This window comes from Symphalangus syndactylus, chromosome X, assembly GCF_028878055.3.
Source record: "Symphalangus syndactylus isolate Jambi chromosome X, NHGRI_mSymSyn1-v2.1_pri, whole genome shotgun sequence".
Classification (NCBI taxonomy): domain Eukaryota; kingdom Metazoa; phylum Chordata; class Mammalia; order Primates; family Hylobatidae; genus Symphalangus; species Symphalangus syndactylus.
This window is the reverse complement of record NC_072447.2, coordinates 150,432,415-150,458,285: the sequence shown is the minus strand read 5'-3', so window position 1 is coordinate 150,458,285 and position 25,871 is coordinate 150,432,415. Positions and strand designations below refer to the sequence as shown.

At 38.9% G+C, this 25,871-nt stretch overlaps 1 long non-coding RNA gene across 1 annotated transcript; it reads right to left on the bottom strand.

The window, feature by feature from the left end:
- Nucleotides 1-15,221: 15,221 nt before the first annotated feature.
- Nucleotides 15,222-25,593, bottom strand: LOC134736059 (uncharacterized). Its single transcript, XR_010119763.1, has 4 exons — nt 25,536-25,593; nt 21,499-21,579; nt 17,586-17,632; nt 15,222-15,261 (listed from the first exon to the last, which is right to left on the bottom strand). It is a non-coding gene; the product is annotated as an uncharacterized lncRNA (long non-coding RNA).
- Nucleotides 25,594-25,871: the final 278 nt, after the last annotated feature.

Below are 25,871 nucleotides of genomic sequence, written 5' to 3'. Positions count from 1 at the left end.
TCACTTGTTCTTGGTTTCTTTTTTAACTTTTCCTCTTTTTCTGCCTTCTCTGGTTTTAATTGAGCATTTTATATTATTCTCTAATAAAAGAGATCTTAGATATTGATTATACTTTTTTTTTTTTTTTTTTTTTTTTTTTTTTTTTGAGACTGAGTCTTGCTCTGTCGCCCAGGCTGGAGTGCAGTGGCGTGATCTCTGCTCACTGCAAGCTCCGCCTCCCGGATTCCCGCCATTCTCCTGCCTCAGCCTCCCTAGTAGCTGGGACTGCAGGCGCCTGCCGCCACGCCCGGCTAATTTTTTTTTGTATTTTTATTAGAGACGGGGTGTCACCGTGTTAGCCAGGATGGTCTCGATCTCCTGACCTTGTGATCCGCCGGCCTCGGCCTCCCAAAGTGCTGGGATTACAGGCTTGAGCCACCACGCCCGGCCCGATTATACTTTTAAAAATGTAGTAGTTTCCCTAGAATTTGCAGTATATATTTATATCTAATTAAGTCCACTTTCAAATAACACTATAGTGCTTCATGGGTAGTACAGGTACCTTATTACAGAGTATTCCCAATTCCTCCCTTATGTCCCTTAAAATTTTGCTGTTATTCACTTCACTTATACATATACTATAATCACCCAAAACATCGTTTCAAAAAAATAGTTATATTTATTAGACCAATTAAGGTTAAGGAACATTAAAGAGTTTATTTTATGCTCATTTATTCCTTCTTGAAAGTTCTTCTTTTCTTTATGTAGATTTCAGTTTTTGACCTATGTCATTTCATTTCTGTCCAAAAAATTTCTTTTAACATTTATTTCAAGGCAGGTCTACTGGTGACAGATTCAGCCTTTGTCTGAGAAAGCATTTCTTCTTTGCTTTTGAAGGATAATTTCACTGTATCCAGAATTCTAGTTTTATCCTTTCAACACTTTAAATATTTCACGCTACCTTCTTCTTTCTTGCATGGTTGCCAATGAGATTTCTGATGTAATTCTTATCCTTGTTCCTTCTTAGGTAAATTTCTCCTCTTCTGTAGCTTCTTTCATGTTTTCTGGTTGTCTTTAGTTTTCTGTGATTTGAACATAGTATGACTAGGTGTGGACTTTTTTTTTTAAATTTTATCCTGCTTGGTGTCTTTTTTTTTTTTTTTTGAGACGGAGTCTCGCTCTGTCGCCCAGGCTGGAGTGCAGTGGCGCAATCTCGGCTCACTGCAAGCTCCGCCTTCCGGGTTCAGGCCATTCTCCTGCCTCAGCCTCTCCGAGTAGCTGAGACTATAGGCGCCCGCCACCACGCCCGGCTAATTTTTTGTATTTTTTTAGTAGAGACGGGGTTTCACCGTGGTCTAGATCTCCTGACCTCGTGATCCGCCTGCCTCGGCCTCCCAAAGTGCTGGGATTACAAGCGTGAGCCACTACGCCCGGCCTGCTTGGTGTCTTTTAAGCTTCCTGGATGTGTGGTTTGGTGTCTGTCACTGATTTTGGAAAATTATCAGCCTTTATTATTTCATATATTTCTTCTGCTTCTTCCTCTCCTACTTCTGGTATTCTCATATAAGCATATTATACCTTTAGTAATTCTTCTACAGTTCTTGGATATTTTGTTTCTTTTTTATTTCTAATTTTTGCATTTCAGTTTGGGAAATGTTAAAAGAAAAACCTCATCCAAATTAAATTTAAAGGAGTTTAACTGAGCAATGAACTATTGGTGAATCGGGCAGCTCCCAAAATCACAGCAAATTCACAGAGACTCCAGTGCAGCCATGTGATGGAAGAAGATTTATAGACAAAAAAAGGAAATGACATACAGAAATCAGAAGTCAAGTACAGAAACAACTGGATTGGTTACAGCTTGGTGTTAGCTTTATTTAAACAGGTTCAAACAGTTGGCTACATTTGATTAGTCAAAAAAAATTCAGTTATTGGCACAGGTGTGGGCCATGCTCGGTTTATACCTCCACTTGTTATAGTTCAAGATGTACAGAAAAACCTTTAGGCCGAACTTAAATATGTAAGGAGGCAGCTTTAGGATAAACTTGATTAACAAGAAGTTTCTATTAACATATCTTCAATCTCATTGGTTCTTTCCCCTGATTCTTCCCGCAGCTGTTTCCAGTCTACTGGTGAGCCCATCAAAGGTATTTGTGTTTCTGTAACAGTTGTTTTTTAAAAATTTCTATCATTTTTAAAATTCTTTCTTCGAGATTTTCTTTCTCTCTCTCTGCTTACATTACCCATTTGTTCTTACATGTTGTCTACTTTTTCCATTAGTGCTCTAAACATATTAATTATAATTCTTTTAAATTTACTTTCTGATAATTCTAAAATCACTGTTATATTTAAGTCTGGTTCCTGTGCTTGCTTTATCTTTACAGACTGTGTTTTTTCTTGCCTTTCTGCATTCCTTGCAATTTTTTGTTGAAAGTCAGGTATAATGTATTGGGTAATAGGAACTGAGGTAACTAGGTTTTAGTTTGAGTTTTTATGTTAATCAGTTAGGAGTTGGGGTGTTTAATGTTTCCTGTAGCTGTAGGTGCCAGATGCTTTAGTTCAGTATCTTTGTTTTTGTCTCCTTTGCTGTCTTTGCGTTTCCCTATCAACTTCTTCTTAAATGGTCTGAGTTTCTCAGCTCTCCCATTGTAATCTATTGCTACAATACTGGAGCACTGTTGATGCAGTGGCATGGTGTTAGGGAAGGGAAATGTTCTATAATTTTATGATTAAATTTCAGATTTTTAGTTGAGTTCCTGGGCTGTAATCTTCAGAATTATTTCTTAGCTTTTTTTCTCCCTTTACGTGAGATAAGAAGGCTAGAAAGGACTAGCACTGGCTAATAATCCCTTCCTAGGTCAAGAATGGTTCTGGAAAGGTAGTTTCCCTTGTAGGGCAAGGATTTGTTATAAAGAATATACTGAATATATTTCAAAGTGGTTGCTTCCTGCTCCTCCTTCAGGAAGCAGAAATTCTCTGATATACACTGTCAGAAAGTGGTGGGGTTCCTGAAGGCAAAAGCCATGAAATTGTAGCCTTTTCCTCCCATTTGTCCCCTAGGAATTTTCAACTTTCAAACTAGCCCACACCCAGCCTCAAGCAATTCACCAAAACCACCATTTAAGTTTTCCTACCTAATTGGCTCCAGCGGCTGCTGCTTCAGGAAATCTAAGTTCTGCTCTGATTCTCTGTATTCACCTATTGCTCCAGATTTGGTGCTGGCAGGTTGCCCTGGGGCCTCAAATCTCTTGGTCTAAGAGAAGTCATTGCTTTTCTGTTTGTTCAATGTTTTGTTGTTGTTGAAAGGAGTGCCAGTTTCCAAGCTCTGTACATGTCAGAGCTCAATATTAGACATTTGTGTTGGAATTTCTTTCTTGGCTTGGAGTCGAGTGTCAGGACTGATATTCATGGCCCAAACATCACCAAGAAGCCTGTACAAGTAGAAGTATTGACCCTCAAGGTCATTTTAGTATTGATTTCATTATGAGATAATCACATTACTTTCTCTTTATCCATTGAGAACAAATAGCGTGCAATCTGTCACAGTCACTGGTTTGGCTAACTTGACTTCCATGCCCAGCCTTATTTTCTCTTGCCTGCCTCTAACCTAGAGACTGGAAAACCTAAATATGCAAGTTTCCAGCCAACCCTGAAACCACAGTGGCCACATGACTATTTTTGTTTTTTTGCAAATGTGATCTAAACATAAGTTTACAGGGAAGTTTCTAGAAAAGCTTTTGCTTTTTTGAGAAAAGGGGACAAATTTGGCTGATGTTGTATCTTCTTTTGTAATGCCTGCCTTGGTTATGGATGTGACACCTAAAGTTAGGGAAACCTTGAGGCTGTGGTTAAGAGAATCGCAAGCCATCCTCCCACCTCAGCCTCTCGAGTAGCTGGGACTACAGGTGTTCGTCACCACACCCAACTAAGTTTGTATTTTTCTGTAGAGCCGGGGTTTCACCATGTTGCCCAAGCCAGTCTCGAACTCCTGAGCTCAAGCGATCCGCTCGCCTTGGCCTCCCAAATTGCTGGGATTACAGGCATGAGCCACTGTGTCCAGCCACCACCAGACTTATGTGAGAAAAATAAACCTCTGTTTGATTAGGTGTTGCTAAAGTGGCTTTTCAATAACCTGCAGCCATATGCATTTCTGATAGAGCACCTAACCTGTATGGAATCTGAGGTACAAAACCAAACAACCAGACTAATAGATAACAACTATGAGGAGCAGGAGTCAACTTGGCTACAATGAGTCATGTTGAGGCCCACCCATTCAAAGAACTAAAGCAAAGATCAGTCTCAACATTGTTGAAATTCCAAGTACTAGAGTTCTGCTGGTTGCCATTTGTTATGCACATATGTCACATGAAATGTGGAGGGGATGTTGTCTCTGTAAACTCAAAGTGCCAGTTTCATTCCTGTAATCCCAGTGGGAGGCCAAGTTGAGAAGATTGCTTGAGGCCAGGAGTTTGAGCCAAGCCTGGACAACATAGTGAGATTTCCCCCCGCACCCCCCACCACTCTACAAGAAAGTAAGAAAATTAGCCTGGCATGGTGGTGCATGCCTATAGTCTCAGTTACTTAGGAGGCTGAGGTGGGAGGATCACTTCTGGCCAGGAGTTTGAGGCTACAGTGAGCTACGATCAGGCCACTGCACCCCAGCTTGGGCAACAAAGTAAGACCCCGTCTCTAAAAAAAGTTTAAGAAAGGAAAAAAAAAAAAAAATAGGAAAAAGCATTAAACCAAGGCGTCAGTGACCAGTAGCATGAGAAAATGGCAATTTTCAAGGAGGTGGGAGCATTAGTAGTTTCCCTGAGCTGCACAGATGGATCTGAGAAATAAAAGTAAAATTCTAAGCCTTCATCTGAATGAACAGACCCCCTCTTGGCCAGGGGAACTGCAGAGAAACCTTGAAAGCTGAATTCATGGCCATGACAGGATGAGAGATTGGACACACCTCATTATACTCCCTCGCTTGCTAACAGTCATAGGTTTTATTCCCTAAGGGCTAAACAGAAACCAGCCCTTTCAAAAGACTACTAGATTATTGTCCCAGGTACAGAACAGAGACAAGATGAGATTAATCATTTATTTACCTCTCCCCAAGAAATTTGCTTTCTCCATTCCCTTTTTCTTCAAATGTTCACCTTGTTTTGTGTAAGTGTGGATTTACTGGCCACTAAAGTCTCACAAATATATAATTATTTGTCTCACTACCACCCCTCATTTTTTAAGGAAAATGTGTAAATACTAAACCTCCTGTTAACCTCTTTGGGAAAAAAAACAGCCACAGATGCTTCTGTGACTCACATTTTTCCTGGGTGTACCCTCAAGCTGGCTCAATAAACCTTGATGTTTTGAGACTTACAGCACAATCACTCATTTTGGTTATCAGATCCAACCAAAGGATAGATTTCTAAGGATTTTATGAATTAGGAATGAGGCTCTTCTTTAACCAGTCTTCTTGGGCAAGTTACTTGATCTCTCTATGCTTCAGTTTCCTTATCCATAAAATGGGGATAATAAAAGCGTGCATCTCATTGGAGGTGTGAGCATCAAATGAGATAATCTATGTAAATAACTAAACCAGTGTCTGCACACATTAAATGTCTTTTCAACGATGTTAAAACTGAATTGTGGACCTAGCCCTCTGCATGTATTGCCCTCATCATCCACAAACTCACACAGAATTTTGCCTCTGAGGAGTAGCACTCATGACTAGTTTGTTCTCATATCAAGGAGTGCTTTAAGACAGCTCTTAATATTGAAGCAGAAAAATATTTCTAAGCTGCAATGGACCTTGGCTTAAGTATTAATTTGGGCTCAATGAGCTGCCAAAGTTAAGTGAACTTTTACCTGAAGGGCAGTAAACAATGTCTTTCAGAAGTGTGACTCTGTCTAGAAAGAATAGTGTTTAGAATTTTTCCAGGAGTTGATTAAGCTGGGAGGTCTGTATGTTTCTTTTGAAATGTTGAAATATGGAATATTGTCTATCTCTAATCTCCTGACATCTTTCTCAGAGATTATTTAAGGTAGTTACTAACTGTCACTCTCTACTGCACTTACTGGGTCAGTACATATCACAAGTGTGGCTCTGTTTATTGATCTGGTTACATTTGACTATATATCACTTAAACCTGAAAAATATTGACTTAAACAAGTAAAGAGTTTATTTTATTTTATTTCATTTATTCTTTTTATGTAACAAGAAGTCTGGAGACAGGCAGTGAGGATGTAGTCTGGTGGCACCTTCTTCTTCCCACTAATCCTCCTTGAAATTCCCATGCTGGGAAGTTGACTGCTCCTTCTCTGGACCATGAGTTTACATTTTATGCAGGAAAAAGGGTTTAAGAACAGAGAGCAAAAGGCACATGCCAGCTGCTCCTTTAAAAAATAATAATCAGGAAAATACTTGCTCTCCCTGCATTGAGAAATCTACATTCAGTAGATTTCTGCTTACATCTCATTGGCTAGGATCATGTTACCTGACCACACATAGCTACAAGGAAGCCTGAGGATTGTAGCCAGACACATTGCTGTCCTAAACAGAACTGTATTTCTTTTGGAAGAAGAGGATGATGGTGTCGGGCGTGCAGCTTGCTGTGAGTGCTGCACCCTTCATCCCATTACTCGAAATGGCAAACAAGTTGACGGAGCAGAGGATATGACTTAAGTGTAGAGATGTTTGCTCCAAGCCTGTATGAAAAGGTTGCCTGTTTTAAACAAGTAAAGGAGAATCCAACCTCAGTAGCATAATCCATGATTATATTATGAAGCAACATTCTAGATTTTTCTTGCTCCTCTCTGTTGACAAATATGCCTTTTTAGAATTATTGGGAAATAACATTTTTCATAAATTGTAGTACCTTGGCAGAGCACGCCTCAGATCCTTCCTGTCGAACTGACATAAAAATATCCTAACCATAGCCTGGGCCACATGGGGAGACATCGTCTGTACCAAAAAAAAAAAAAAAAAAAAAAAAATTTGCCAGGTATAGTGGTATGTGCCTGTAGTCCCAGCTACTCAGGAGGCTGAGGTGGGAGGATCACCTGAGACCGGGAGGCAGAGGTTCCAGTGAGCCAAGATTGCACCACTGTACTCCCACCTGAGCAACAGAGCAAGACCCTGTCTCCAAAAAAAAAAAAAAAAAAAAAAATCCAATCATTTAAAAATTAAAGTGACAAGACTGAGAAATGTCAGTAGACCAAAGGAGACTAAAAAGACATATTGACGAAACACAATGTGGTATCCTGAATTAGATCCTGGAAGAGAAAAAGGAAGGTAGTGAAAAAAATGAGCAAAATCTGAAAAAAGTCTGCAGTTTAGTTAATAGTAACATACAGATGTTGCTTTCTTAGTTGTGACAAATGTAACATGCTAATGACAGGTGACAACGTGCTAGCAGCCCTCATTTGCTCTCAGAGCCTCCTCGGCCTTGGCATCTGCTCTGGCCGCACTGGAGGAGCCCTTTAGCCCGCCGCTGTGCTGTGGGGGTCCCTCTCTGGGGCTGGCCAAGGCCGGAGTTGGCTCCCTCTGCTCGCGGGGTGGTGTGGAGGGAGAGGTGCTGGCGGGAGCCCGGGCTGCACGCGCGCTTGCGGGCCAGTGCGGGTTCCGGGTGGGCGCAGGCTCGGCGGCCCCACACTGGGCGTGGCTGGCTGGCGCCTGCTGGGCTTGATCGGAGGCTGGGTCCCGTGCGTGGACTGCCGTTCCCTCTTCGCAGCTCGTTGGCCACGGTGGCGGGTCTCCGTCTCTTTGTCATTTCCCCTTTTTTCCTCTAGGTTGTCTGGGAGGAGCTCCCTCTGGGCTGCCAGAGTGCCTGGGCTAGGTACTCCAAAGTCCTGTGGGGAGTACCAGTAAGAGGTAAAGCCTGCTGGGCTTCTGGGACAGGTGGGGACTTGGAGAACTTTTCTGTCTAGCTAAAGGTTTGTAAATGCACCAATCAGCACTCTGCGTCTAGCTAAAGATTTGTAAATGTACCAGTCAGCGCTCTGTGTCTAGCTAATTGGCTGGGGATTTGGAGAACTTTTGTGTCTAGCTAAAGGATTGTAAATGCACCAATCAGCACTCTGTGTCTAACTAAAGGTTTGTAAACGCACCAATCAGCACTCTGTCAAAATGGACCAATCAGTTCTCTGTAAAACGGACCAATCTTAGCGCTCTGTAAAATGGGCCAATCAGCTCTCTGTTAAATGGACCAATCAGCAGGATGTGGGTGGGGCCAGATAAGGGAATTGAAAGCAGGCCACCCCAGCCAGCAGCTGTAACCCACTCCCATTCCCTTCAATGTTGTGGGAGCTTTGTTCTTTTGTTCTTTGAAATAAATCTTGCTGCTAGTCTCTCTTTGGGTCTGTGCTGTCTTTATGAGCTGTAACACTCACCACGAAGGTCTGCAGCTTCTTTCCTGAAGCCAGCGAGACCACAAACCCACCGGGAGGAACGAACAACTCCGGACTCACTGCCCTTTAGAGCTGTAATGCTCACTGCGAAGGTCTGTGGCTTCACTTCTGAAGTCAGCCAGACCATGAACCCACCAGAAGGAAAAAACTCCAGACACGTCCGAATATCAGAAGGAACAAACCCCGGACACACCATCTTTAAGAACTGTAACACTCACCGCGAGGGTCGGCAGCTTCATTCTTGAAGTCAGCGAGACCAAGAACCCACCAATTCTGGACACACTAATATAAAGTGTTAACATTAGGGGAAACTGGGTGAGGGGTGAGGCTTATATGAGAACTCTGTATCAGTTTTGTACCTTTTTTGTAAATTAAAAATTATTCTAAAATAAGGAAAATAATTTTTCTTCCAACATTTCCTCATTATAAAAATTAAGGGCAGCTGAGCACAATGACTCACACCTACAATCCCAGCACTATGGGAGGCCGAGGCAGATAGATTGCTTGAGCCTAGGAGCTTGAGACCAGCCTGGGCAACATGATGAGACCCCCATCTGTACAACAAAATACAAAAATTAGCCAGGCGTGGTGATGTGTGACTGTAGTCCCAGCTACTTGGGAGGCTGAAGTGGGAGGATTGATTGAGCTGGGGAGGTGGAGGTTGCCATGAGGGGAGATCCCACCACTGCACTCCAGCCTGAGTGATAGAGCCAGATTCTGTCTCAAACAAAAAACAGAAAAAAAATTAAGGGAATGCTGGAGGAAAAACTATTACATGACAAAATAAGTATTTACATAGAAAAAACAGCAACTATAATTAGAATGAATGAGATCCAAATGTACTAGTATGAGCCTAAGGTATTTTCACAGCTGGAATTTTGGCATGTCCACAAAATTGCTGGTAGAATGATCTGCAATAAGTCTATTTTTTCATGAGGAATGGGAGGCCTATTAAGAAAGAATGTATAGAGAGATCAAGCAAATGTGGTTCAAGAACAGTGGCCTGCATGGACAGGAGGACTGATACTAAGTATATTATCAGTTTTTCAGAATGCATCCTGGCTCCAGAACCCATGGCCTCCTGCTGGAGTTCTCCATGTAAAAGAACCAGTAAAAGCATTCATAAAGCTGGCATACCGAGGAGGCAAGGAATTGATTGCACTGGGACAAGATCTTTATCATTTTATTATTATTATTATTTGTTTGTAGAGATGGGATCCTGGTATGTTGCCCAAGCTGGTCTCAAACTCCTGGCCTCAAGCTATCCTCCTGCCTCAACCTCCTGATGTGGTAAGCTACATTTTCAACACACTATTATTATTCATGGAAACTGACCAACTAATTATTCAGAAGAAATTAATTCTTCAACATTAGCATTTGGAGCTGGGATGTTTTCAATAAGCCCAGATAGTTACTGAATTTTTTTTCCCAAGGCCACAAGTCTTGGGAAAAGAATAGTTTGTTTGCTTTTCTTGTATTTTCTTTTTCTTAGACTTAAAATCTTGGCTTGAGGCTGTGGTATCTGAGCTGGCAAATGGAAAATTTGGACTGTCTAATAAAAGTTGGGAAAGTGCAGATTGTAAAAGATGGGAGGGGTTGTTAAGTGGACAGTATTATTGGACAGGAGGGAAATCTATACTATTAACAGTTCAGTAGTAGTTCTGGCATTGGGCACACAGGACAAGAGTAAACTGAGCAAGGCATAGGAGATCCCATGCCTCCCTGTCACTGTCAGGTCACAATGAGCTCCTCCTGCATGAACAGCCAGAACCAACCACAATGAAGGATGCCATGAGTCAGATAGGCAAAGGAAATCAGAAAGATCTGTGGAAGAAAAGCTACACTGCCTAGCTTCAGAGCTCAAAGAGTCTGACTGCAGGCAGAAGGAAAACACAGAATTTGAAAAAAACCTTTTCAGAAAGCAACTCTGGGGAGACAGGCTTGACTGAGCCCTGCCCCCAAGTTAAATTGCTGCTGAAAACAGGTGCTGATTGGACATGCAAACTGAGAACTGCTAGCATTACCAGCCAGAAGAAAACAGTTCATCTGAAGCAGTTAAATTCCTGAAGAATATATTACTGGCATCGGTCCTACCCAAGTCTGAGTAGGAATTTCAACTTCTAGTTGACCTCTTATGGTTCTGACAAAACCATACACCATTCTTGAGGATTTTATGAACTCTATTCACTAGATTATTTGGAAGGAACAGACTTTGTGCCTTATCACTGTGTTGATCATGAGGTAACCACAGAGTGCAAAATGGAGTAATTTTGGATTTTTTTGTCCTTTTCATTGAAGTGTAATTTACATAAAGTACAATTTACAGGCTTTGATGTACGGTTCTATGAGTTTTGATAAATCATCACAGTTGTACAATCACAGTCTCTCCCTCTCATACCCAGCCCCTGGCAAAAACTTACCTGTTTTCTTTCCCTGTACTTTTACCTTTCCCAGAATGTCACATTAATGGAATAATATATAATATGTTCCCTTTGGAGTCTGAATTTGTGCACTTAGAAAAATGCTCTTGAACTTTGTCCATGTTGTTTCATGTGTCAGTAGTTCGTTACTTTGTATTGCTGAGTAGTAGTGCATTATGTGCATATATGGACATGTACCACAGTTTAATCATTGTTTAGAAGACACTGGGTTGTTTTCCCTTTTAGGAGATTATGAATAAGCCTGGCATAAAAATTTGCATAGAAATATGTGTGTGAATACAAGTTTTTTATTCTCTCAGGTGAATGTACAGAAGCAGGATTGCTGGATTGTATGGTAATTGTGTGCTTACTGTTATGAGAAATTGCTAGCTGATTTTTGAAAGTGGCTATTCTGCATTGCCACCAGCAATATATGTTGCTGAACATTTTTGCCAGCACTGGGCATTGTCATTAAAAAAAATCGCCAGCCTGATATGTGTGAAGTGATACCATATATGGGTTTTAATTTGTATTTTCCCGACAGCAGCATGTTAAATTCATGTGTTTATCTTCTATGGTAAACTGCCCAAAAATTTTTTGCCCATTTTTAAAAGGTTGTTTGTTTATCTTAATATTCTGTTTTGATGTAGTAAAATTTATTTATTCTTTATAGATTGGGCTTTATGTGTTCTACCTAATAGAATCTTTACTTACCCCAAGATGGTAAATGTCTCTTTCCTATATTATATTCTAGAAGTTTTATAGATTTTATTTTAGATATAGGTTAATCATCCATTTCAATTTTCAAAATTTTAAATCTATTTTTTCTTTTCTTTTTTTTTTTTTTTTTTTTTTTTTTTTTTTTTTTTTGAGACAGGGTCTGGCTCTGCCAACCAGGCTGGAGTGCAGTGGTGTGATCTCGGCTCACTGCAACCTCTGTCTCCTGTGCTCAAGAGATCCTCTCACCTCAGCCTCCTATGTATCTAAGACTACAGGTGCACGCCACCATACCTGGCTAATTTTAGTGTGTTTTTTTTTTGTAGAGACAGGGTTTTACCGTGTTGCCTAGGCTGGTCTTGAACTTCTGAGCTCAAATGATCTGCCCACCTTGGCCTCCCAAAGTGCTAGGATTACAGGCGTGATCCACCATTCTTGGCCTCATCCATTTCAGTTTAACTTTTGTATAAATTGATGGTATGGGTTAAGCTTCGATATTTTTCAGATAGATATCCAATTGTTCCTGCACCAAATGTAGAGGTTAGGCTGAAAGATGGGAGGTAAGGAGAGTTAAAGTCCTTTTTAAAGGATAAGGAGACGAAGGTAGGGGGAGGTGAAAGTGTTCTAAATGGTTTATCTTACTGGCATTGGAAAAAAATGGGGAAGAAATAGAACATTTTGATAGAGGCCACATTTGATATGCTATTTTAAGTAAATAGTAAAGAAATACGTGTATTAAAAGAAAGGAAAAATAGCAAACAGCAATACAAAATAAATAGTAAACATAAAGCCAGCTGTAACACAAAATAAAACATGTGATACTTTATATTATATTTGAATGGACTGAGCTCTCTCGTTAAACTACAGAGACAGGAGATTAAAAATACACTTAAATAAATTGATACATATTTAACTTAAGGGGTTGGCCAAAAATATTAGGCAAATGCAAATAAAAAAAGATGCAAGTGGAATTTAAAGTTAAAAGCACTAAACAGGACAAATAAGAACATTATATAATTGTAAAAGTCAAGACTCTAATAAACATAAACATAAACCTTTATTCAGTAAACAACATAGCAGCTAAAGAGAGTGGAAAGAGGTCATTGATTTATAAACAGAAATTATTGGGTGAGGTTTTAGGAAAGATATGTAAAGAAGGCTGACTCAACTGGAAAATGTCTTTTGCCCCTTGCCTTTCTTATTTCTTCTGTCCATAATGTTGGATATAATGGCCAAAATTGCAACAGCCATCTTGTGGCCATGAAGCAACTTTAGGATGCAAAGTAGAATTCAAGATTGCAAAGCTGAAAGGAATCCAGTTGTTAATGACATCATAGAGCTGGCATATCTTTCCTGGACTATCTGTTGCCAGATTTGCTTTGTGTGTGTGTGAGAGAGAAAATAAGTCTCTTTCTTGTTGAAATTACTGTTGTGTTGGTTTTCTTTCTAGCAGCTGAAAACAATTCCTGTCTGATACATAGAGGATTTAAATGACACAATCAATAAACTTGAGGTAATAGGTATGTATGGATTGATGAGCATACTATTTTTGAGGAAAAGGGAGAAAGCAATGGAATATTTAAAATATCAATCAGGATTTGGTCCAAAAAGAAAGATGAAACAGAATTTTAAAATTAGTTCCCTTACAGATTATATTTAATCTATAAATATAATTTACAGATCCAATTTAAATAAAATAATAATATAAAGGTGGCCCTTATTTGCTTATATTAAAAACACATTTATAAATAAACTTTGGATCAAAGAAAAAAGAAAACTGAAAACTATTCGGAAAGCAACGGGAGTAATTTAAAGCACAATATGTATTCTCAGAGGAAAATTCATAGCCTTAAATGTCTTCATTTTAATAAAAGAATATAACAAATAATTATTCATCTAAAATATTAGAAAAAGAACAGTGAAAAAGCAATTCAGAAATGTAAAAGCTAAAATTAATGAATTAAAAAACAAAAATGTTAGTAGACAGGATAAAACGCAAATGCTTTTTCATTGAAAATACCTATAAATTAGCTAAACCCTTTGCAAGATTAAGAAAAAAAGTAGAGAAACCAAAAATTAACAAAATTTGCAAGCAGAAAGAAGATGTAAATGCATATAAAATATGTAGTGAGAATTATAAGTAAATAATTACATATGTGTGTTTAGCAGCAGATCTGAAAACAGAGAGGGCTTACTGATTTCCTTTTAGTATATGATAACAAAAATTGACCAAAGTAGAAGTTAGAAAAAGGAAAAGACCAATTTCATGTAAGAGATTGAAAAAATGATTTACAATGTACCACAGCAAAAACCACCAGAAAAATGTTGGATAAACTATTCCAAACATCTCAAAAGTGTTATCTGAGCTCAAAAGCAAATAAGCGCAATTCCCAGGGAATGAACCAAATGAAATTGAAAACCACTGGGGTAAGCTAGAACCGGAGCTGAAGCTATGGCTGTCATGCTTGCCAATCTCAGTTAAAAAAAAAAATGGGGGGTTAGAATACAATGACTGTGGCAGGACAGAAGATAAACTCGTGAGTCATCACATAAAGCTGGGGTATTCCTAATGAAAAATGAACTAAAAAATTGTTTTCCAAAGTGTTTATATGTGTACATACTCCCACCAGTACTTCCTAATGATATTCATGCTGAAAAACATTTGGTATCATCAGACTTCTTAATTTTTGACAAGCTAGTGGATATAAAATTATATTTGTATTCCTCTGATTATTAACTTATTAATGAGGTTGAAGATCTTTTTACATGGTTATATGACATTCATTTTTCACCTTCTGTGAAATGTTTGTTCACGACTTTTACCCAGTTTTCTATTCAATTGTTTGTTTTATTGATTTGTAGGAGTTCTTTATGTATTCTAGATATTAATGTTTTGACAGGCATATTTGATGCAAATATCCTCTCATAGTTTGACTTGTCTTTTTAATTTGTCTTTATTTTGCTTTTTGCTTTTTTTTAAAAAAAAACTCTTAATCCAATCACAGATTATGGGTTGTCTTTTTCTGTGAACAAAAGTTAATAATTTTAATAAATTCAAAGTTATTATTTTATTGTCATTCTTTATGTGTCTTAAGAAATGCTTTCTTAGTGTGAGTTTGTAAAGATATAGTCCCATGGTATGTTTTAAATTTTAAAATTTGTTTTGTCACATTAAAATTTTAATCCCCAAAATGGGAGAGGGGCAGAGCAAGATGGCCAAATAAAATGCTCCACCAACCATCCCACCCACAAAGACACCAATTTAACATCCGTACAAAAAACAAAAAAGCACATTCATAAGAATCCCAAATCAGGTAACCAGCTTGGGCACAGTGGGGCAGAGTACCAAGCAGACTCTTGGGATTCCTTTTTCCAGGACTTGACTCTTTGATGGCATTCCTGGACCTGCCCTGGGCCATCGGGGAGCCCACTGCCCCAAAACCTGAGTCCTAGGCCAGGCAGCATTCACCACACATTAACTGATGATCCTTTGGGGCCTTAAGGGAACATCTGCAGTAGTCTGGCAGTAGGTTCCATGACCTGTGTTGGCACTGGCTATGGGGTGAGGCTCCCCTGACTTTGGAAAGGGGAGGAAACAGTGGGAAAGACTGCATCTCATGGTTTGAGTGCCAGCTCAACCACAGTACAGTAGAACGCCAGGTAGACTTCTAAGGTTTTTGACTCCAGTCTCCAGCTCCTGGATGGACAGCACCTCTGGACCTGCTTGTGGCCTGGAGGAACTTGCTGCCTTGAAGAGAAGAACAAGAGGCTAGCTGGCTTTACCAACTGCTGATTGTAGAGTCCCAGGGCCTTGAGCAAATGTAGGCAGTAGCCAGGTAGTGGTTACAGCAAGCTATGGACAACACCTAGTGCTGTGCTGGCTTCAAGTCTGACCCAGTGCAGTTCTAGTGGTGGTGGATGCAAGGGTGCTTGTATCACTCCACCCCTAGCTCCAGGTAGCTTAGAACAGAGAGAGAGACTCCATTTGTTTGGGAGAAAGTAAAGGAAGAGAACAAGAGTCTCTGCCTGGTAATTCAGAGAAGTCTTTCAGATCTTATTCAAGACCATCAAGGTGGTACCTCTACGAGTCTCCAAGAACCACAGAGTTACAGGGCTTGGGCTTCCCCCTAATGCCAATATGGGTTAGATCACAACACTCAAGTCCTTTTGAATACCTGGAAAGCCTTCCTAAGAAAGATTGGTACAAACAAGCCCAGACATAGAAGACTACAATAAAAACCTAACTCTTCAATGCCCACACACAGATGAACATCCAAGAGCATCAACACCATCCAGGAAAAGAACCTCACCAAATGAACTAAATAAGGTGCCAAGGACCAATCCTGGAGAAACAGAGACGTGAATTTTCAGACAGAAAATTCAGAATAGCTGTGTTGAGGAAACTCAAAGAAATTCAACATAACACAGAGAAGAAATTCAGAATTGTATCAGATAAATTTAAAAAAGAGGCAGAAATAAATGAAAGGAATCAAGCAGAAGTTCTGGACTTGAAAAATGCAGTTGACATGCTGAAGAATGCATTAGATTCTCTTAATAGCAGGATTGATAAAGCAGAAGAGATAATTAGCGATCTTGAAGACAGGCTATTTGAAAGTACACAGTCACAGGACACAGAAAAGAATAAAAAACAATGAAGCATGCCTACAGGATATAGAAAATAGCCTCAAAATGGCAAATCTAAGGGTTATTGGCCTTAAAGAGGAGATAGAGAAAGAGAAGTGTTAGAAAGTTTATTAAAAGGGACAATTACAGAGAACTTCCCAAACCTAGAGAGAGAGATCAACAATCAATTACAAGAAGGTTATGGAACATTAAGCAGATTTAACCCCCAAAAAGACTACTTCCAGGCATTTAATAATCAAACTCCCAAAGGTCAAGGATAAAGAAGGGATCTTAAATGCAGAAAGATAAAAGAAGCAGATAACATACAATGGAGCCCCAATACATCTGGCAGCAGATTTCTCAGTGAAAACCCTACAGGCCAAGAGAGAGTGTCATGACATATTTAAAGTGCTAAAGGAAAAAATCTTTTATCCTAGAATAGTATATCCGGTAAGAATAGCTTTCAAATCTGAAGGAGAAATACTTTCCCAACAAACAAAAGCTGAGGGATTTCATCAACACCAGAGCTTTCCTACAAGAAATGCTAAAGGAAGTACTTCAATCAGAAAGAAAATGACGTTAATGATCAAGATGAAATCATCCGAAGGTATGCAACTCAATGGCAATAATAAGTATATAGAAAAATGCATAATATGATAACACTGTAACTGTGGTGAGTGAACTCCTCTTATGTAGAAAGACTAAAGGATAAACCAATTAAAAATAATAATAATAATAACTGCCGGGCACAGTGGCTCACGCCTGTAATCCCAGCACTTTGGGAGGCTGAGGTGGGCGGATCACTAGGTCAGGAGATCGAGACCATCCTGGCTAACACAGGTGAAACCCCATCTCTACTAAAAATAGAAAAAAAAAAATTAGCAGGGCGTGGTGGCGGGCGCCTGTAGTCCCAGCTACTCAGGATGCTGAGTCAGGAGAATGGCGTGAACCCGGGAGGCAGAGCTTGCAGTGAGCCGAGATCGCGCCACTGCACTCCAGCCTGGGCGACAGAGTGAGACTCCATCTCAAAACAAACAAACAAACAAACAAACAAAAAACCAACCAAACAAAAAATAATAATAATAACTAAAACGTCTTTTCAAGACATAGTACAATAAGATATAAATAGAAACAACAAAAAGGTAGAAAGTTGGGGGGTAAGTTAAGATGTAGAATTGTTATTACGTTTCTTTTTGTCTCTGTTTATGCAAACAGTATTATGTTCTTATCAGCTTAAAATAATGGATTCTAAGATAGTACTTGCAAGCTTCATGGTAACCTCAAATCAAAAACATATAATGAATACATAAAAAAATCAAAATCACAAAATTGAAACCACCAGAGAAAATCATCTTCCCTGAATAGAATATAGGAAGGAAGGGAAGAAGGAGGAGAAGACCACAAAACCACCAGAAAACGAATAACAAAAAGGCAGAAGTCATTACTTACCAATAATGACATTGAATGTAAATGGGGTAAACATTCCAATAGAGTGGCTGAATGGATAAAAAAAAAAAAAAATAAACAAGACACAATGATTGGTTGCCTATAAGAGACACATTTCACCTATAAAGACACACACAGACTGAAAATAAAGGGATGGAGAAAGAAATAGCATGCAAGTGGAAACCAAGAAAGAGCAAGAGTAGCTACACTTACATCAGAAAAAAATATATTTCAAAACAAAAACTATATGAAGAGATAAAGAAGGACAGTATTTAATGATAAAGGGGCCAATTCAGCAATGGGATATAGCAATTGTAAATATATATGCATCCAACACGGGGGCACCCAGATATGTAAGGCAAATAGTATTAGAGCTAAGGAGAGAAAATAGACCCCAGTACAATAATAGCTGGAGACTTTAATACCCAACTGTCAGCACTGGACAGATCTTCCAAACAGAAAGTGAATAAAGAAACATCAGAATGAATCTGAACTGTAAACCAAATGAAACTAATACATATTTACAGAACATTTCATCCAACATCTGTAAAATACACTATCTTTCCTCAGCACATAGATTTTCTCAAGGATAGACTATATTTAGGTCACAAAAGAACTCTTTTTTTTTTTTTTGAGATGGAATTTCACTCTTGTTGCCCAGGCTGGAGTGCAATGGCACAATCTTGGCTCACTGCAACTTCCACCTCCTGGGTTCAAATGATTCTCCTGCCTCAGCCTCCCAAGTAGCTGGGATTATAGGCATGCACCACCACACCCGGCTAATTTTTGTATTTTTAGTAGAGACGGGGTTTTGCCATGTTGACCAGGCTGGTTTCAAACTTCTGACCTCAAGCGATCCACCCACCTCAGACTCCCAAAGCGCTGGGATTACAGGCGTGAGCTACCACACCCAGCCAAGAACTCTTATAACATTCAAAAATCTAAAATCATGTCAAGCATTTTCTCTGACCACAATGGAATAAAACTAGAAATCAATAATAAGGAATTTTGGAAACCATACAAACACATGGAAATTAAACAATATACTCCTGAATGACCAGCGGGTCAGTGAAGAAAATAAGGAAATTGACAAATTTCTTGAAGAAAATGATAATGGAAACATGAAATACCAAAACATATAGGATACAATGGAAGCAGTAATCAGAGGGAAGTGTTTAGCTATGAGTGCCTACATCAAAGAAGAGGAAGAACTTCAAATAAACAATCCAACAGTGCATCTTAAAGAACTAGGAAAGCAAGGGTAAACCAAACCTAAAACTAGTAGAAGAAAAGAAATAATAATATGAGCAGAAATAAATGAAATTGAAATAAAAAATATAAAGGATCAAGAAACAAAAAGTTGTTTTTTTGGAAAGTTACACAAAATTGACAAACCTTTAGCCAGACTAAGAAAAAAAGAGTGAAGACCCAAATACATAAAATCAGAGATGAAAAAGGAGACATTATAAATGATACTGCAGAAATTCAAAGGATCATTAGTGGCTACTATGAGCAACTATATGCCAATAAATTGGAAAATCTATAAGAAATGGACCAGTTTCTAGACACATACAACCTACCAAGATTGAACCATAAAGAAATCCAAAACCTGAACAGACCAATAACCAGTAATGAGATCATAGCTGTAATAAAAGGTCTCCCAGCAAAGAAAAGCCAGTGACCTGATGGCTTCACTGCTGAATTCTACCAAACTTTTAAAGAAGAAATAATGCCAATCCTACTCAATCTATCCCAAAAAACAGAAGAGGAGGGACTACTTTCAACCTTATTCCATGAGGCCAGTATTACCCTGATACCAAAACCAGATAAACACACATAAAAAAAGAAACCTATAAGCCAATATGACTGATGAATATTGATGCAGAAATCCTCAACAAAATATTAGCAAATGGAATTAATTACCTCATTAAAAAGATCGTTCATCATGACTACATGAAATTTGCCCCAAGGATGCAATGATGGTTCAACACATGCAAATCAATTAATGTGATACATCATATCAACAGACTGAAGGACAAAAACCATATAATCATTTCTTTTTCTTTCTTTCTTTTTTCTTTTTATATGGAGTCTCGCTCTGTCCCCCAGGCTGGAATGCAGTGGCACAATCTTAGCTTACTGCAACTTCTGCCTCCCGGGTTCAAGCAATTCTCCTCCCTTAGCCTCCAGAGTAGCTGGGATTACAGGTGTGCGCCACCACACCCGGCTAATTTTTGTATTTTTAGTAGAGACGGGGTTTCACCATGTTGGCCAGGCTGGTCTTGAACTCTTGACTTCAAGTGATCCACCTGTCTCGGCCTCCCAAAGTGCCAGGATTGTAAGTGTGAGCCACCGCGGCCAGCCTCCATATAATGATTTCAATTGATGCTGAATAAGCATCTGATAATTTCAACATTTCTTCATGATAAAAACCCTCAAAAACTGTGCATAGAAGGAACATACCTATATATAATAAAAGCCATACACAACAGACCCATATCCAGTATCATACTGAATGGGGAAAACCTGTAAGCTTTTCCTCTAAGATTGGGAATTCTACAAAGATGCCCACATTCATCACTAATATTCAACATAGTACTGGAAGTCATAGCTTGAATGATCTGACAAGAGAAAGAAATGAAATACATCTAAATTGGAAAGGAAAAAGTTAAATCATCCTTATCTGCAGATGATATGACCTTATATTTGGAAAGAACCCCTAAAGACTCCACCAAAAAAACTATTAGAAATAATAAATAAATTCAATAAAGTTGCAAGAAACAAAATCAACATACAAAAGTAGTAGCATTTATATATGCTAACAGTGAACCATCTGAGAAAGAAATAAAAAAAGTAATCTCATTTACCATAGCTACAAATAAAACAATATACCTCGGAATTAACCAAAGAAGCGAAAGATCACTATAATAAAAACTTTAAAACATTGATGCAACAAATAGAGGAGATCATAAAACAATGGGAATATACTCCATATTCATAGATTGGAAGAATCAATATTGTTAAAATGTCCATACTACTCAAAGCAATCTATAAATTCAATGCTATCTCTATCAAAATACCAATGACATTCTTCACAGAAATGGAAAAAGAATCCTAAAACTTATATGAAACTGCAAATGACCCAGAATAGCCAAAACTATCCTCAGCAAAAATAACAAACTGGAGGAATCATATTACCTGACTTCAAATTATACTGCAGACCAATACCCAGTATGGCATGGTACTGGCATAAAAATAGACACATAGATCAGTGGAACGGAATAAAGAACACAGAGATAAATTCGTACATCTACAGCGAACTCATTTTTGACAAACATGCCAAGAACATAGATTGGGTAAAAGGACATTCTCTTCAATAAATGGTGCTAGGAAAACTAGATATCCATATGCAAAAGAATGAAACTAGACCTCTACCTCTCACCATATACAAAAACCAAATCAAAATGGATTAAAGTTTTAAATGTAAGCCCCCAGACTATAAAAATAATAAAAGAAAACAATGGGGTAAATCTCCAGGATATTGAATTGGGCAAAGATTTCTTAGGTAATACTCTACAAGCACAGGCAACCATAACAAAAATAGACAAACAGGATGACATCACGTTAAAAAGCTTCTGCACAGCAAATGATCAACAAAGTGAAGAGACAACCTACTGAATGGGAGAAAATATTTACAAACTACTTATATGACAAGGGATTAATAACCAGAATATACAAGGTGCTCAAACAACTCTATAGGAATAAATCTAATAATCTGATTTAAAAATGGGCAGAAGATCTGAATAGTCATTTCTCAAAAGAAGACATACACATGGCAAACAGGCATACGAAAAGGTGCTAAACAGCATTGATCATCAGAAATCAAAATAAAAACTGCAATGAGATATCATCTTACCCCAGTTAAAATGGCTTTTATCCAACAGTCAGGCAACAACAAACGCTGTCAAGAATGGAGAGAACAGGGAACCTTCATACACTGTTGGTGGGAATGGAAATTAGTACAATCACTATGGAGAACACTTTGGAGGTTCCTCAAAAAAATAAAAATAGGGCTACCTTATGATCCAGCAGTCCCACCCCTAGGTATATACACAAAAGAATGGAAATCAGTGTATCAAGGTTATATCTGCACTCCATGTTTATTGCAGCACTATTCATAATAGTCAAGCTTTGGAAGCAACCTAAGTCTCTATCAACAGATAGATGGATAAAGAAAATATGGCACATATAAACAATGGAGTACTGTGCAGCCATAAAAAAGGAATGAGATCCTGTAATTGGCAACGACATGGATGGAACTTGAGGTCATGATGTTAAGTGAAATAAGGCAGGCAGAGAAAGAAAAATTTTGCATGTTCTCACTTATTTGTGGGAACTAAAAATCAAAACAGGTGAACTTATGGACGTAGAGAGTAGAAGGATGGCTACCAGAGGCTGCAAAGGGTAGTGGGGTCCTGGGTGGGCAGGAGTTGGGCATGGTTAAAAGGTACAAAAATAGTTTGAAAGAATGAATAAGACTTAGTATTTTGCTAGCACTACAGGATGACTGTAGTCAAAAATAATTGTTGTATATTTAAAAATAACTAAAAGAGTACAATTGGATTGTTTATAATACAAAAAATAAATGCCTGAGGGGATGGCTACCCCATTCACTCTGATGTGACTATTATGCATTGCATGCCTGTAGAAAATATTTTATGTACCCCATAAATATATATATATATCTACTGTGTACCCTCAAACACTTAAAAAGATGGGAAAAATTCCATGCAGATGCTTACATATATATATATATATATATATATATATATATATACACACACACACACACACACACGCACATATATATGATAAAATAAAACAAAAATTTATATTAAAAATAATGTTTTAAAATAAAATTTTGATCCACCAGCAACTGATTTTTGAATAGGGCATATGGTTTGATATCCAATTGTCCCAGAGCCATTTATCGAATAATCTATCCTGTCTCTGTAATACCACTCCTTCATATATCATTTCTCTACCATGCTGAGTCTGTATTACTCACATTTACATTCTGTCAAGAGATACTATCAAAAAGTTGATACAAGGCCAGGCACAGTGGCTCACACCTGTAATACAAGCACTTTGGGAGGCCAAGGCAGGTGGATCACTTGAATCCAGAAGTTTGTGACCAGCCTGGGCAACATGGTGAAACCATGTCTCTACCAAAAATAAGAAAACTAGCCAGGCATGGTGGTGCATGCCTGTAGTCCCAGCTACATGGGAGGCTGAGGCGGGAGGATCACTTGAACCCAGGTGGTCAAGACTGCAGTGAGCCCTGACAGCATCACTGTACTCCAGCCTGGGTGACAGAGTGAGACACTATCAAAAAAAATAAAAATAAAAAATAAAAATAAATAAAAAATAAAAAAAATCAGCACAACTAGAAATGGAGATGTAAGTATAATATGTCAAGTAAGAAGAGGCAAAACACCAGAGTGCAATGCAGTAAGACTAGGCATTTGAGGTCTTAAATGTTGCAATTTGGGAGACACGGATTTGGCTAAGATCCAAATTCTTTTCCAAAGACAGGAAGGAGAGTAGGAATTTTTCAAAGGATGCCGAGAGTGATTGCACAAGTTGTTTTGAAAGAATTATCATTGGTGGAGGTGGCTGGCTTAGTACATAAGTCCATGGTACATTGGTTGTTGCTATGCAGGAGTTGCAGCGCTGGTGAAATTCAGCTGCTTTCTAAGATGTGGTCATTGTAGTTTAGCCCAGTTCAAAGGTTCAAGGCAAGTTCTTGTTCCTTTTTTTTTTGTTTATTTGTTTCCTGCAGGGTTTCATGTTGTGCAGGTAGTAATAGAGTGGCTTCTTGACTCCATTTTAGAGCTCTGAACCAAGTGATACTGTTTTGTATTTCACATTTCTTCATTTTCATAAAGATGTGATGTGAGGAAGCATTGCTGATAAACATCAGTTGGTCAGCCAAAGATTTGTTATCTTTTTCCCTTGGAGGTAGAAACGCCTGTTTCATAAGGAGGTCTGCATTAGTCTATGGTGATTAGCTGTATGTCAGGAGAAGGGTATATTTGATTAACCATGTCTGTAGGTCCTTACTCAGTTTTCTTTTCTGAAATAGATTGTGAGATTTCAGGGATAGGAAAAAAGGCAAGTTTACAAGGCATGGTGGGGCACACCTGTAATTCTAGCTACTTGGAAGGAAATTCTAGAGAGGGTACCTCCTTTGGCCATGGAGTGGGAGGAACAAGACAAGGTTAGATGGACTTTGATTCTGAGGACTTATAAAATTGCTAGCCTAACATCCTATTTCTGATGCCTTTCAATCTTCAAAAGTGCTTAGCATGCTTCTGCAGCCCAGCATTCTCTTTCCTGAAACCTCCCTAGACGTTTTACGCACTAAAAGCTGAGTTGGTGGCTGTGGAGAGAAAAATTGAGTTTATAGCTGAGTGGCAAAGGATACCACTAAACTGGTCTCCTATTTCTGAGAATAGGCCAGTGAATTAAATAGTTGTGTCTCATTTCAGGAGTCGGTGTTGCAGTCAGGCTCTCAAAGTGAAGAAGAAGAAAGGTTAATGTTTGGAACACTTTTTTTTTTTTTTTTTTGGGGGGACAGAGTCTCGCTCTGTCACCCAGGCTGGAGTGCAGTGGCGCAATCTCGGCTCACTGCAAGCTCTGCCTCCCGGATTCACGCCGTTCTCCCGCCTCAGCCTCCCTAGTAGCTGGGACTACAGGCGCCTGCAACCACGCCCGGCTAATTTTTTGCATTTTTAGTAGAGACGGAGTTTCACTGTGTTAGCCAGAACGGTCTCGATCTCCTGACCTCGTGATCTGCCCGCCTCAGCCTTCCAAAGTGCTGGGATTACAGGCGTGAGCCACCGTGCCCGGCCACGCCCGGCTAATTTTTTGTATTTTTAGTAGAGACGGGGTTTCACAGATTAGCAAGGATGGTCTCAAATCTCCTGACCTCGTGATCTGCCCGCCTCGGCCTCCCAAATGTTTGGAACACTTTTTATATTTTTTGAGACAGAGTCTCGCTCTGTCGCCAGGCTGGAGTGCAGTGGCGCGATCTCGGCTCACTGCAAGCTCCGCCTCCCGGGTTCACGCCATTCTCCTGCCTCAGCCTCCTGAGTAGCTGGGACTACAGGCGCCCGCCACCACGCCCGGCTAATTTTTTGTATTTTTAGTAGAGACGGGGTTTCACCGGTTTGGAACACTTTTTAAACCAGTTTCTTTAGAGTTTGGGGAGCAATCAGTTGAAGTGCTAGATGTTAGACTCAAACCATCTTCAGTTAAAGTGGAAGTAGGCAGTGGCAATCTGACATATTTTTCTGGTCTGCAGTTTGTATATCACAAGGTTGTTTATATGTGAACTTCAGCTTGCAGGGCCTCAGGAGCAAGCTGCAATTTCACTGAGTCCAGGTCAGAAAAATGGAGAGATATGAAATGTTAGTTTGGAGATTTGTAGCCAGGAAAGAATTCAGGATTCAGTTCAAATTGTTGTAATCAAATAATAAAAACTCACAAATAAAGGACAAGGCTAGAATCTAATAACGTGTACTATAGTTTTCTTCTGAAAAATAATGTATCTCTCTTTAGTCTCCCATTTCTACCAAAGCTAAAACATAGGAGGACCAATTTATTTGCAAAATAACTTTTAGTCTTAGTATACTTTGCCTGATTGTTTGCAGTAAGAGTAGTGATTGGCCATATAGGCTATTTTTAAGTTGGCCTTGCTGGAAATTTTAAATAAGAAATCCAAGAATAGACTTTTAAAAGCCTCTTGAGGCTAGGACACTAAGATGAATCCCTGAAGAAGGATTCATCTTCAGACTGGGCTTGTAATACCTGTGTGAATTTCTCTCTTCTTGAGGTCCCCAAAATATCTGAGGTAGCTTATTCTGTCAGAAAGTGACAACTTTTACTTACCACAAGGTCAGGAACCCTGTAAGAGAACAGTGTAGATAAGGTACCCGGCCAGTCTTTTTCCAAATCTGTTAGCTTTAAAGTAAACTGCAATTCCTCAAAGCAGCCTGGTCACATTTGAAAATATGACACAAAATTACCAGTCAAAGCTTTTGTAATATAACCAGTGTTTTCAATTGTGTCCTGTTAAAGAAGAAAACATTCCTATGAGGTAAATGTTTCCATTTTCTTACAAAACTATATTTCACCCAATTACTCTAAGCTATGAATAGCTTAAGAGGGAAAAAGAGGTTTCTTGATTCTAGAAAACAAAACGGAAAAAGAATCATCCATGTTTAA